We start from the raw sequence: 9,584 nt of genomic DNA on the forward strand, positions 1-9,584 counted from the left end.
TGGGATGGACAGTAGCTAGCGCATTGGTTTGATAGTAGCCTAGTTGGGATGGACAGTAGCTAGCGCATTGGTTTGATAGCAGCATAGTTGGGATGGACAGTAGCTAGCACATTGGTTTGATAGCAGCATAGTTGGGATGGACAGTAGCTAGCGCATTGGTTTGATAGTAGCATAGTTGGGATGGACAGTAGCTAGCACATTGGTTTGATAGCAGCATAGTTGGGATGGACAGTAGCTAGCGCATTGGTTTGATAGTAGCATAGTTGGGATGGACAGTAGCTAGCGCATTGGTTTGATAGTAGCATAGTTGGGATGGACAGTAGCTAGCGCATTGGTTTGATAGTAGCATAGTTGGGATGGACAGTAGCTAGCGCATTGGTTTGATAGTAGCATAGTTGGGATGGACAGTAGCTAGCGCATTGGTTTGATAGTAGCATAGTTGGGATGGACAGTAGCTAGCGCATTGGTTTGATAGTAGCATAGTTGGGATGGACAGTAGCTAGCGCATTGGTTTGATAGTAGCATAGTTGGGATGGACAGTAGCTAGCGCATTGGTTTGATAGTAGCATAGTTGGGATGGACAGTAGCTAGCGCATTGGTTTGATAGTAGCATAGTTGGGATGGACAGTAGCTAGCACATTGGTTTGATGGATGGACAGTAGCTAGCACATTGGTTTGATAGCAGCATAGTTGGGATGGACAGTAGCTAGCACATTGGTTTGATAGTAGCATAGTTGGGATGGACAGTAGCTAGCACATTGGTTTGATAGCATAGTTGGGATGGTAAGTAGCTAGCACATTGGTTTGATAGCAGCATAGTTGGGATGGACAGTAGATAGCACATTGGTTTGATAGCAGCATAGTTGGGATGGACAGTAGCTAGCACATTGGTTTGATAGTAGCATAGTTGGGATGGACAGTAGCTAGCACATTGGTTTGATAGAAGCATAGTTGGGATGGACAGTAGCTAGCGCATTGGTTTGATAGTAGCATAGTTGGGATGGACAGTAGCTAGCGCATTGGTTTGATAGTAGCATAGTTGGGATGGACTATAGCTAGCGCATTGGTTTGATAGTAGCATAGTTGGTATGGACAGTAGCTAGCGCATTGGTTTGACAGTAGCATAGTTGGGATGGACAGTATCTAGCGCATTGGTTTGACAGTAGCATAGTTGGGATGGACAGTATCTAGCGCATTGGTTTGACAGTGGCATAGTTGGGAAAGAGAGTAGCTAGCGCATTGGTTTGATAGTGGCATAGTTGGGATGGACAGTAGCTAGCACATTGGTTTGATAGCAGCATAGTTGGGATGGACAGTAGCTAGCACATTGGTTTGATAGTAGCATAGTTGGGATGGACAGTAGATAGCGCATTGGTTTGACAGTGGCATAGTTGGGATAGACAGTAGCTAGCGCATTGGTTTGATAGTAGCATAGTTGGGATGGACAGTAGCTAGCACATTGGTTTGATGGATGGACAGTAGCTAGCACATTGGTTTGATAGCAGCATAGTTGGGATGGACAGTAGCTAGCACATTGGTTTGATAGTAGCATAGTTGGGATGGACAGTAGCTAGCACATTGGTTTGATAGCATAGTTGGGATGGTAAGTAGCTAGCACATTGGTTTGATAGCAGCATAGTTGGGATGGACAGTAGATAGCACATTGGTTTGATAGCAGCATAGTTGGGATGGACAGTAGCTAGCACATTGGTTTGATAGTAGCATAGTTGGGATGGACAGTAGCTAGCACATTGGTTTGATAGAAGCATAGTTGGGATGGACAGTAGCTAGCGCATTGGTTTGATAGTAGCATAGTTGGGATGGACAGTAGCTAGCGCATTGGTTTGATAGTAGCATAGTTGGGATGGACTATAGCTAGCGCATTGGTTTGATAGTAGCATAGTTGGTATGGACAGTAGCTAGCGCATTGGTTTGACAGTAGCATAGTTGGGATGGACAGTATCTAGCGCATTGGTTTGACAGTAGCATAGTTGGGATGGACAGTATCTAGCGCATTGGTTTGACAGTGGCATAGTTGGGAAAGAGAGTAGCTAGCGCATTGGTTTGATAGTGGCATAGTTGGGATGGACAGTAGCTAGCACATTGGTTTGATAGCAGCATAGTTGGGATGGACAGTAGCTAGCACATTGGTTTGATAGTAGCATAGTTGGGATGGACAGTAGATAGCGCATTGGTTTGACAGTGGCATAGTTGGGATAGACAGTAGCTAGCGCATTGGTTTGATAGTGGCATAGTTGGAATGGACAGTAGCTAGCACATTGGTTTGATAGCAGCATAGTTGGGATGGACAGTAGCTAGCACATTGGTTTGATGGATGGACAGTAGCTAGCGCATTGGTTTGATAGTAGCATAGTTGGGATGGACAGTAGCTAGCGCATTGGTTTGATAGTAGCATAGTTGGGATGGACAGTAGCTAGCGCATTGGTTTGATAGTGGCATAGTTGGGATGGACAGTAGCTAGCGCATTGGTTTGATAGTGGCATAGTTGGGATGGACAGTAGCTAGTGCATTGGTTTGATAGTAGCATAGTTGGGATGGACAGTAGCTAGCGCATTGGTTTGATAGTAGCCTAGTTGGGATGGACAGTAGCTAGCGCATTGGTTTGATAGCAGCATAGTTGGGATGGACAGTAGCTAGCACATTGGTTTGATAGCAGCATAGTTGGGATGGACAGTAGCTAGCGCATTGGTTTGATAGTAGCATAGTTCGGATGGACAGTAGCTAGCACATTGGTTTGATAGCAGCATAGTTGGGATGGACAGTAGCTAGCGCATTGGTTTGATAGTAGCATAGTTGGGATGGACAGTAGCTAGCGCATTGGTTTGATAGTAGCATAGTTGGGATGGACAGTAGCTAGCGCATTGGTTTGATAGTAGCATAGTTGGGATGGACAGTAGCTAGCGCATTGGTTTGATAGTAGCATAGTTGGGATGGACAGTAGCTAGCGCATTGGTTTGATAGTAGCATAGTTGGGATGGACAGTAGCTAGCGCATTGGTTTGATAGTAGCATAGTTGGGATGGACAGTAGCTAGCGCATTGGTTTGATAGTAGCATAGTTGGGATGGACAGTAGCTAGCGCATTGGTTTGATAGTAGCATAGTTGGGATGGACAGTAGCTAGCGCATTGGTTTGATAGTAGCATAGTTGGGATGGACAGTAGCTAGCACATTGGTTTGATGGATGGACAGTAGCTAGCACATTGGTTTGATAGCAGCATAGTTGGGATGGACAGTAGCTAGCACATTGGTTTGATAGTAGCATAGTTGGGATGGACAGTAGCTAGCACATTGGTTTGATAGTAGCATAGTTGGGATGGACAGTAGCTAGCGCATTGGTTTGATAGTGGCATAGTTGGGATGGACAGTAGCTAGCGCATTGGTTTGATAGTGGCATAGTTGGGATGGACAGTAGCTAGTGCATTGGTTTGATAGTAGCATAGTTGGGATGGACAGTAGCTAGCGCATTGGTTTGATAGTAGCCTAGTTGGGATGGACAGTAGCTAGCGCATTGGTTTGATAGTAGCATAGTTGGGATGGGCAGTAGCTAGCGCATTGGTTTGACAGTAGCATAGTTGGGATGGACAGTAGCAAGCGCATTGGTTTGATAGTGGCATAGTTGGGATGGACAGTAGCTAGTGCATTGGTTTGATAGTAGCATAGTTGGGATGGACAGTAGCTAGCGCATTGGTTTGATGGATGGACAGTAGCTAGCGCATTGGTTTGATAGTAGCCTAGTTGGGATGGACAGTAGCTAGCACATTGGTTTGATAGTAGCATAGTTGGGATGGACAGTAGCTAGCGCATTGGTTTGATAGTAGCATAGTTGGGATGGACAGTAGCTAGCGCATTGGTTTGATAGTAGCATAGTTGGGATGGACAGTAGCTAGCGCATTGGTTTGATAGTAGCATAGTTGGGATGGACAGTAGCTAGCGCATTGGTTTGATAGTAGCATAGTTGGGATGGACAGTAGCTAGCGCATTGGTTTGACAGTAGCATAGTTGGGATGGACAGTAGCTAGCGCATTGGTTTGATAGTAGCATAGTTGGGATGGACTGTAGCTAGCGCATTGGTTTGATAGTAGCATAGTTGGAATGGACAGTAGCTAGCGCATTGGTTTGATAGTAGCATAGTTGGGATGGACTGTAGCTAGCGCATTGGTTTGATAGTAGCATAGTTGGGATGGACTGTAGCTAGCGCATTGGTTTGATAGTAGCATAGTTGCAATGGACAGTAGCTAGCGCATTAGTTTGACAGTAGCATAGTTGGGATGGACAGTAGCTAGCGCATTGGTTTGACAGTAGCATAGTTGGGATGGACAGTAGCTAGCGCATTGGTTTGATAGTGGCATAGTTGGGATAGACAGTAGCTAGCCCATTGGTTTGATAGTGGCATAGTTGGGATGGACAGTAGCTAGCGCATTAGTTTGATAGCATAGTTGGGATGGTAAGTAGCTAGCACATTGGTTTGATAGCAGCATAGTTGGGATGGACAGTAGATAGCACATTGGTTTGATAGCAGCATAGTTGGGATGGACAGTAGCTAGCACATTGGTTTGATAGTAGCATAGTTGGGATGGACAGTAGCTAGCGCATTGGTTTGATAGTAGCATAGTTGGGATGGACAGTAGCTAGCGCATTGGTTTAAAAGTAGCATAGTTGGGATGGACAGTAGCTAGTCGCATTGGTTTTATAGTAGCATAGTTGGGATGGACTGTAGCTAGCGCATTGGTTTGATAGTAGCATAGTTGGAATGGACAGTAGCTAGCGCATTGGTTTGACAGTAGCATAGTTGGGATGCACAGTAGCTAGCGCATTGGTTTGACAGTAGCATAGTTGGGATGGACAGTAGCTAGCGCATTGGTTTGACAGTGGCATAGTTGGGATAGACAGTAGCTAGTGCATTGGTTTGATAGTGGCATAGTTGGGATGGACAGTAGCTAGCACATTGGTTTGATAGCAGCATAGTTGGGATGGACAGTAGCTAGCACATTGGTTTGATGGATGGACAGTAGCTAGCGCATTGGTTTGATAGTAGCATAGTTGGGATGGACAGTAGCTAGCGCATTGGTTTGATAGTAGCATAGTTGGGATGGACAGTAGCTAGCGCATTGGTTTGATAGTGGCATAGTTGGGATGGACAGTAGCTAGCGCATTGGTTTGATAGTGGCATAGTTGGGATGGACAGTAGCTAGTGCATTGGTTTGATAGTAGCATAGTTGGGATGGACAGTAGCTAGCGCATTGGTTTGATAGTAGCCTAGTTGGGATGGACAGTAGCTAGCGCATTGGTTTGATAGCAGCATAGTTGGGATGGACAGTAGCTAGCACATTGGTTTGATAGCAGCATAGTTGGGATGGACAGTAGCTAGCACATTGGTTTGATAGTAGCATAGTTGGGATGGACAGTAGCTAGCGCATTGGTTTGATAGTAGCATAGTTGGGATGGACAGTAGCTAGTGCATTGGTTTGATAGTAGCATAGTTGGGATGGACAGTAGCTAGCGCATTGGTTTGATAGTAGCATAGTTGGGATGGACTGTAGCTAGCGCATTGGTTTGATAGTGGCATAGTTGGGATGGACAGTAGCTAGCGCATTGGTTTGATAGTGGCATAGTTGGGATGGACAGTAGCTAGTGCATTGGTTTGATAGTAGCATAGTTGGGATGGACAGTAGCTAGCGCATTGGTTTGATAGTAGCATAGTTGGGATGGACAGTAGCTAGCACATTGGTTTGATAGCAGCATAGTTGGGATGGACAGTAGCTAGCGCATTGGTTTGATAGTAGCATAGTTGGGATGGACAGTAGCTAGCACATTGGTTTGATAGCAGCATAGTTGGGATGGACAGTAGCTAGCACATTGGTTTGATGGATGGACAGTAGCTAGCGCATTGGTTTGATAGTAGCATAGTTGGGATGGACAGTAGCTAGCGCATTGGTTTGATAGTAGCATAGTTGGGATGGACAGTAGCTAGCGCATTGGTTTGATAGTGGCATAGTTGGGATGGACAGTAGCTAGCACATTGGTTTGATAGTGGCATAGTTGGGATGGACAGTAGCTAGTGCATTGGTTTGATAGTAGCATAGTTGGGATGGACAGTAGCTAGCGCATTGGTTTGATAGTAGCCTAGTTGGGATGGACAGTAGCTAGCGCATTGGTTTGATAGCAGCATAGTTGGGATGGACAGTAGCTAGCACATTGGTTTGATAGCAGCATAGTTGGGATGGACAGTAGCTAGCACATTGGTTTGATAGTAGCATAGTTGGGATGGACAGTAGCTAGCGCATTGGTTTGATAGTAGCATAGTTGGGATGGACAGAATCTAGCGCATTGGTTTGATAGTAGCATAGTTGGGATGGACAGTAGCTAGCGCATTGGTTTGATAGTAGCATAGTTGGGATGGACTGTAGCTAGCGCATTGGTTTGATAGTGGCATAGTTGGGATGGACAGTAGCTAGCGCATTGGTTTGACAGTGGCATAGTTGGGAAAGAGAGTAGCTAGCGCATTGGTTTGATAGTGGCATAGTTGGGATGGACAGTAGCTAGCACATTGGTTTGATAGCAGCATAGTTGGGATGGACAGTAGCTAGCACATTGGTTTGATAGTAGCATAGTTGGGATGGACAGTAGATAGCGCATTGGTTTGACAGTGGCATAGTTGGGATAGACAGTAGCTAGCGCATTGGTTTGATAGTGGCATAGTTGGAATGGACAGTAGCTAGCACATTGGTTTGATAGCAGCATAGTTGGGATGGACAGTAGCTAGCACATTGGTTTGATGGATGGACAGTAGCTAGCGCATTGGTTTGATAGTAGCATAGTTGGGATGGACAGTAGCTAGCGCATTGGTTTGATAGTAGCATAGTTGGGATGGACAGTAGCTAGCGCATTGGTTTGATAGTGGCATAGTTGGGATGGACAGTAGCTAGCGCATTGGTTTGATAGTGGCATAGTTGGGATGGACAGTAGCTAGTGCATTGGTTTGATAGTAGCATAGTTGGGATGGACAGTAGCTAGCGCATTGGTTTGATAGTAGCCTAGTTGGGATGGACAGTAGCTAGCGCATTGGTTTGATAGCAGCATAGTTGGGATGGACAGTAGCTAGCACATTGGTTTGATAGCAGCATAGTTGGGATGGACAGTAGCTAGCGCATTGGTTTGATAGTAGCATAGTTCGGATGGACAGTAGCTAGCACATTGGTTTGATAGCAGCATAGTTGGGATGGACAGTAGCTAGCGCATTGGTTTGATAGTAGCATAGTTGGGATGGACAGTAGCTAGCGCATTGGTTTGATAGTAGCATAGTTGGGATGGACAGTAGCTAGCGCATTGGTTTGATAGTAGCATAGTTGGGATGGACAGTAGCTAGCGCATTGGTTTGATAGTAGCATAGTTGGGATGGACAGTAGCTAGCGCATTGGTTTGATAGTAGCATAGTTGGGATGGACAGTAGCTAGCGCATTGGTTTGATAGTAGCATAGTTGGGATGGACAGTAGCTAGCGCATTGGTTTGATAGTAGCATAGTTGGGATGGACAGTAGCTAGCGCATTGGTTTGATAGTAGCATAGTTGGGATGGACAGTAGCTAGCACATTGGTTTGATGGATGGACAGTAGCTAGCACATTGGTTTGATAGCAGCATAGTTGGGATGGACAGTAGCTAGCACATTGGTTTGATAGTAGCATAGTTGGGATGGACAGTAGCTAGCACATTGGTTTGATAGTAGCATAGTTGGGATGGACAGTAGCTAGCGCATTGGTTTGATAGTGGCATAGTTGGGATGGACAGTAGCTAGCGCATTGGTTTGATAGTGGCATAGTTGGGATGGACAGTAGCTAGTGCATTGGTTTGATAGTAGCATAGTTGGGATGGACAGTAGCTAGCGCATTGGTTTGATAGTAGCCTAGTTGGGATGGACAGTAGCTAGCGCATTGGTTTGATAGTAGCATAGTTGGGATGGGCAGTAGCTAGCGCATTGGTTTGACAGTAGCATAGTTGGGATGGACAGTAGCAAGCGCATTGGTTTGATAGTGGCATAGTTGGGATGGACAGTAGCTAGTGCATTGGTTTGATAGTAGCATAGTTGGGATGGACAGTAGCTAGCGCATTGGTTTGATGGATGGACAGTAGCTAGCGCATTGGTTTGATAGTAGCCTAGTTGGGATGGACAGTAGCTAGCACATTGGTTTGATAGTAGCATAGTTGGGATGGACAGTAGCTAGCGCATTGGTTTGATAGTAGCATAGTTGGGATGGACAGTAGCTAGCGCATTGGTTTGATAGTAGCATAGTTGGGATGGACAGTAGCTAGCGCATTGGTTTGATAGTAGCATAGTTGGGATGGACAGTAGCTAGCGCATTGGTTTGATAGTAGCATAGTTGGGATGGACAGTAGCTAGCGCATTGGTTTGACAGTAGCATAGTTGGGATGGACAGTAGCTAGCGCATTGGTTTGATAGTAGCATAGTTGGGATGGACTGTAGCTAGCGCATTGGTTTGATAGTAGCATAGTTGGAATGGACAGTAGCTAGCGCATTGGTTTGATAGTAGCATAGTTGGAATGGACTGTAGCTAGCGCATTGGTTTGATAGTAGCATAGTTGGGATGGACTGTAGCTAGCGCATTGGTTTGATAGTAGCATAGTTGCAATGGACAGTAGCTAGCGCATTAGTTTGACAGTAGCATAGTTGGGATGGACAGTAGCTAGCGCATTGGTTTGACAGTAGCATAGTTGGGATGGACAGTAGCTAGCGCATTGGTTTGATAGTGGCATAGTTGGGATAGACAGTAGCTAGCCCATTGGTTTGATAGTGGCATAGTTGGGATGGACAGTAGCTAGCGCATTGGTTTGATAGCATAGTTGGGATGGTAAGTAGCTAGCACATTGGTTTGATAGCAGCATAGTTGGGATGGACAGTAGATAGCACATTGGTTTGATAGCAGCATAGTTGGGATGGACAGTAGCTAGCACATTGGTTTGATAGTAGCATAGTTGGGATGGACAGTAGCTAGCGCATTGGTTTGATAGTAGCATAGTTGGGATGGACAGTAGCTAGCGCATTGGTTTAAAAGTAGCATAGTTGGGATGGACAGTAGCTAGTCGCATTGGTTTTATAGTAGCATAGTTGGGATGGACTGTAGCTAGCGCATTGGTTTGATAGTAGCATAGTTGGAATGGACAGTAGCTAGCGCATTGGTTTGACAGTAGCATAGTTGGGATGGACAGTAGCTAGCGCATTGGTTTGACAGTAGCATAGTTGGGATGGACAGTAGCTAGCGCATTGGTTTGACAGTGGCATAGTTGGGATAGACAGTAGCTAGTGCATTGGTTTGATAGTGGCATAGTTGGGATGGACAGTAGCTAGCACATTGGTTTGATAGCAGCATAGTTGGGATGGACAGTAGCTAGCACATTGGTTTGATGGATGGACAGTAGCTAGCGCATTGGTTTGATAGTAGCATAGTTGGGATGGACAGTAGCTAGCGCATTGGTTTGATAGTAGCATAGTTGGGATGGACAGTAGCTAGCGCATTGGTTTGATAGTGGCATAGTTGGGATGGACAGT

This window comes from Borostomias antarcticus, assembly GCF_949987555.1.
Source record: "Borostomias antarcticus genome assembly, contig: scaffold_43, whole genome shotgun sequence".
Taxonomy (NCBI): domain Eukaryota; kingdom Metazoa; phylum Chordata; class Actinopteri; order Stomiiformes; family Stomiidae; genus Borostomias; species Borostomias antarcticus.